The following is a 6,125-nucleotide window of genomic DNA, read 5'->3' on the forward strand; positions in this document are numbered from 1 at the left end:
GTGTTTGTGTGTGATGGGTGTATATATGTATAGATATCTGTATGCATGTATATATATGTATATATGTGTACATATTACATGTACATCTATATATATATACATCTACACATATGTATACATATACATGTATGCATATAGATCTATATCTATATATATCTATGCATATACGTGTATATGTATACATATACATCTCTTTCTCTCTCTTTCTCTCTCTCTCTCTCTCTGAAAATATCTGTCATTACAGTATCGAAATGTGATTGTTTCAGTTAGTAGAATAACGTGTACATATACATCTATATGTATACATATACATCTCTCTCTCTGTGTCTTTCTGTCTCTCTCTGTGAAAGTATCTGTCATTACAGTATCGAAATGTGATTGTTTCAGTTAGTGGAATATGTATGTATGCATTCACCTCTTAGGAAGCAAAAAATTAATAAATGGCCGATTTCGGGCATTTTCGACCATGAGGAATTCATTGGTGCGAGTGCCAGATTGCTATCTTGTAAGGTGTGGATTTCTATAGATGCAACACACACTCTATAGATGCAACACACACTCACTCACAAACTCAGTTTTACAATTTGTACTGATTTATTATTGGGCCACTTGATTATGTAACTAACTACCTCACTACCGATCTTAGGAAACTGGTCTTCACAAAACCAGAAAGAATACCGTACAATTCTTAGGGTATTTGTTAATTTAACTAAATGGCTCACGACCAACCTTGAGAAACTGGGCTTCACAAAACCAGAAAGAAAATCAAAATACATCTAATTTAACTAGTACTGTAAAAACATGTAAAACACCAAAATTTTAACTTGTGGTATGTACACATACACACATAAACATATACATACACACATACGTACGTACGTACGTACGTACGTACATACGTACATACATGCATACATACATACATACATACGTACGTGCATACATACGTACGTACATACATACATACATACATACACACATACATACATACATATATACGTACATACATACATACATACATACATACATACATACATACATACATACATACATACATACATACATAGGCAGATAATGGCGCTATCAACATCAGATGTGTAGAGGACCGTTTAAAAAAGTCTTTTTAAACATTTTTAAAAAAAAATTATGACAACTCGTGAAACCTAAATAATTACTAGTTTATTTCTTCTGCTATAAATATCTTTTACTTACCAACGCAACGTTATTCAGACCGAATTACAAAATATGTCTTACAACACGTGGGCTTTCACTAGCACAATCATGGTTGAGGCTAATAACAACACCAACACAACCAATACAACACTTTTATATTATTTAAGATAACCTAAGTATTCTTCCCACTTCAGTTGATCCAACATCTACTTCGGTGTTATGAAAAAGCCTGAGATGACCTTTCTATCAGGTACGTAATATGGCTAAATATACTGGGACAAAGATCTCCCAAACTTTAGTTATTTTACGGCGAAATAACTTCAATACCAAACATCTTTTTAACTTTTTTTTAAAATGTCTATTGCATATAGCAATAGTTACTCCAATTCTCGAAATGCTAATCGATCTTTTCAAAACACTGAGAAATCTGCCATAAGAGAGATCGAAATTAATGTAAACAAACCACTTCTGCTCTCATTAAATTCCTGTATATCTCCACATGTAACTGATTCGACAGAGACTACTGCGTAATATATTCATCTTCAGATGTTGAAACTACAGTTCGTAAAAATGTTTTCCGGTTTCCTAAGCTGTCGTTGAGCAACAGGCCATTCTCAACAAGATAAAAGAAACAACCAACTGCTCTCATGTTAAAAGTTATTGACATTGCTGGAGAGCATATGGAATTATCTGATTCATTGCCGGACAATTAATATTTTCCTATACGTAGCTGGTGTTATTCATAAATAATACTTAAGAGAAACCAGCAGTATCCAAGGTAATGAAATTACTAAACGGAAGAACTGAGATGGAAAAAGAAAACATCAACAATCTGCGCCGCCATATTGGATGGTTAACCACAATAATAAAATGTAAGGAAAATAATGAGTTTACACTTGAGTTTACATCTTATGCAAACAATGAGAAAACTCTATGGCGACTCTTCACGCTAAGTTCTTTAGAGAAAACTAATTACTTTAAAGCACGAGCGAAAAACTTTATTATCGTTAGATGCTAAGCGAAAAACTTCATTATCGTTGACGCAGAGCGAAAAACTTCGTTATCGTAAAATAATTACTGAGAGAGCCAGTTTAAATCACAAGTTTGCTTCCAAATCACAAGTGTAGTAACGCCGTGCGCATGCGTAGTCTCACGCATGCGTGGAATTAAACAACCAAGCGTTCCCGCTTCTATTCTATCTTTTTCTTGCTGGCCAGCAATAGAGCATGGACGTGTTTAGTTGTCACTCTCCATCTTTCGGACTTACACTCGACAGCTCGCTTACATCTACATACCAAACGTCCCAACAACTATACTCACACACACAGAAGCGGTAACAACTAACAAGAGCTAAAGATGTATATATTTACCACCTGAATAAATGTTGTTTAAGTTGATAGTCTGGAGTTCAGCGTTCCGTGTTATTCATAATTTTATATAGGAAAGTCAGGTATATATCTAATGATGGATAACCCACTTTCCTATACAAGCATTATACCGCAAGGTGAGGAAGAAAATATTATTGTTAAGAAAGCTCTTCAAAAATCTTAAATCATTTTGGTCTAAAATCTGGAATGAAAAAAAAGTGACTAAATACAGTTACGAAAGAATACTATACAGACATCGATAGTAAAATACACACAATAATCCCCACGCCCGAAACTTTCACCATAGCTGTAAGCAAACTACTTAATGGGGAGGAACTTGGAACAGGCTGAATAGTTGGATACTGGTACAAAAGGCTGACTTTCTACTGAAAGTCATTAATATGTATATTTAAAAGAACTATGGGAGGCCACATTGACATTCCAAATTGGTTTGCTAGAACACCGACAGAGTTGGCAGAAAGAATATGTCCACTGCTGGCCTAAATATTATGTACAAGATTTACATAGCCTCTCATACATACCCCTAACATACTTCAAAGATGTAAAATGCTCAACATATGGAAAAAGGCTATGCATGGATATGTTTCACGAAGACAAAACATGACATTAATATCGTCATGAAGGGCGACCTTTCATAGACACATGACTGCTACATCACATCACATTTCAGTGATTATGCTTTTCCAGGAGCAGGAGATCGTTACAAAATACCTAATAGATAAAAAGACAACGAAGCTTTTAGAACCCCAAAATGTAGCCGAAAATGTTGCTACATCAGTTATCAACATCTGCCGAAAATATCATCATGGTACTACTTCCCTATGCAATATGACGATGTTAATAAAACAGTATACAATGTCATCGGAAAAAGATTGACATGGAATAAATATAAGGAATCCTCCTGTTATTGAATACATAAAGAAATATCAACACAAATAATATTGGTGGAAATTTCCGTCAAAATTTCTACAAAGTACAAATAAACAAGAAAAGTATGTACCATCATAGAGGTCAGCTGCCCTGTTGAGGTGAATATCTCTGAAAATCAAAGAGAAAGAGGATAGCTACAGACAACTACTTCAATTCCTTCAGCTTCTATATCCAGATTATAGAAAATAATTGGTGCACTTAGTTTTGTTAGTATATGCCTAGGTGACAATCTGGAAAATTAAGGTTTTTGGAAAAATATAAACCAGTTAACAAGCACTTTACAAATATATACAATCTGTTAGTGGAATATTAAAAATATACAATATGTGATGTTGATTTTGTTATCTACATTCCAACAATGGAGCTTTGTATCTTTGTTAGAAACCAGCTCTTTATTTACAGGAAGATTTCAAATAATTAAAAGCGGAAGAGAACATACATAAATTATCAGAGATTCATACGTGTACGGATACATATATTTATAAAATCATACATAAATACATACACACACGCACACACACATACATACATACAAAGATATATGTAAACATACATACGCACATGCATGCATACGCACATGCATGCATACGCACGTGCATGCATACGCACACAACACTCACACAAGCATGCATACATGTGTATGTATACAAATAAACATACATAGATACACACATGCAGACATCATTCAGAGATGTATGCATATGTTGACACACATATACATACAGACAGACATGCACTCATATATGCACACATATACATACACATACATATATACAGACATACGTACATACATACACACATGCAAAAATGCATGTATATAAATATAAACATCCATTCAATTTACATGCGTACGTTCACACACATATGTACACACACGCACACACACACAATTTGTTTATCACTCGCAGACCTACATATGTTGTCTTCAAGAGTGATTTGGGGGATATTCCCCAGGATGAAGAATTCAGCACTTAACTCACATCACTGGACGAAAATCGATAAAATCAAACGGATACTCTGAATACATTAATCGATTTGTTCTTATCTCTACTCATTTTTTGCCTTTTTTTTGTCATAAAAGTCATATCACCACCGACCACTACACCACCAGAAGCACCATAACCACCACTACGTCAACCAACACTACCACAACCACCACCACAACCAACACTACCACAACCACCACCACTACCAACACTACAACCACTACTATCAGCACTATGTCAACCAGCATCACCACCACCACCGCCAAATTTTCCTGTGCTGCTACCACCACCACCACATCCACTTCCATACCCCACCACTGCGTCAACCACCACCACCACCAGCATCATCACCGCAACTGCCACCACTACCACATATCCACTCCCATATATCACTGCCACCACCACTGCATCAACCACCACCACCACCATCGTCACTGCTGCTGCCACCACTACTGCATCCGCTCCACTACTACTACTACCACACCATTACTATCACTACTCCTACAGACCATCACTACCACGACACTAATACTACTTAATACCACCACACCTAGGAACGAACTCGGGTGGGTGGGGGATCAATGCCCCCCCCCCTTAAGAAAAGAAGTGTACCCTTCTAAATAATGTTACTACGCCCTTTTCTCCTGAAATTGTATTCCCTTCTAACTTTGTGCCCTCCCTTCGAACAATTCCTGGGACCACGCCTGCACGCCACTACTGCCACTACCACTTCCACCAATACTACCACACCACCACCACTACCATTACCTTTGTCGCTATTACCCATTTCACTAACACCACCTTCACCACTGCCAAATCCATTTTTACCATCAATACCATCTTTACCCCACAACCGCCACCAACACCAACACCATTATGCAACCACTATTTTTCGGCTACCATTCCAACCACTTGCCAGTCATACCGAATGAAGGAAAACATGAATAGGATTAGCCCAAGAACATCTGGTATTGGACAATTCAAGAAGACCTCGGATATACAAGGGCCAGTTGAATAGGAAGAGGAAGGCCTAAAGCAGACTAACTAGGCTGAGTGAAGCTTGCTGCCTTTTGCATCTCAGAAGATGAGAGGACCAAAGTCTGAATGTATTAGATCAGACTTGGATCAACTGGAATATAAGTGATTGAAAGTGCAATACTACCCCCTGGATAGGGTACCAGTTTATTGCAGGGTCAAACTCCAGCTGTTGCCGGTACTCATTCTTAGTTGACTGGAGTTATCATCATCATCATGTAAAATGTGATGTGAATTGTTTTATCCAAGAACATGACCAACTACCTGGACTGAGAATTGAATCTTTAACCTTACAATTATGAATTCAGCATCTTAATCACTGGGCAACGTGCTTTCACTTTCTATATCCACTCCATATATGTGTGTGTGTGTGTATAAATATATAAATTTTTTTTCTGGTGAAGTCCGGTTTATGGGGTTACCTTGGGTTTACATATGAAATAAAAGCAGCTCTATTATAATAAATATTAATAACTACGTCTACTCCACCATGCTATTGCAGCCACCAGAAAATACATGATGCATATAAGTTAAGTATATGTGATTTTTAATATAATGTTTGTGTGTTTGTGAACACATACATATTTGTATATATATATATATATATATATAT

This window comes from Octopus bimaculoides, chromosome 16 (genome assembly GCF_001194135.2).
Source record: "Octopus bimaculoides isolate UCB-OBI-ISO-001 chromosome 16, ASM119413v2, whole genome shotgun sequence".
Taxonomy (NCBI): Eukaryota; Metazoa; Mollusca; class Cephalopoda; order Octopoda; family Octopodidae; genus Octopus; species Octopus bimaculoides.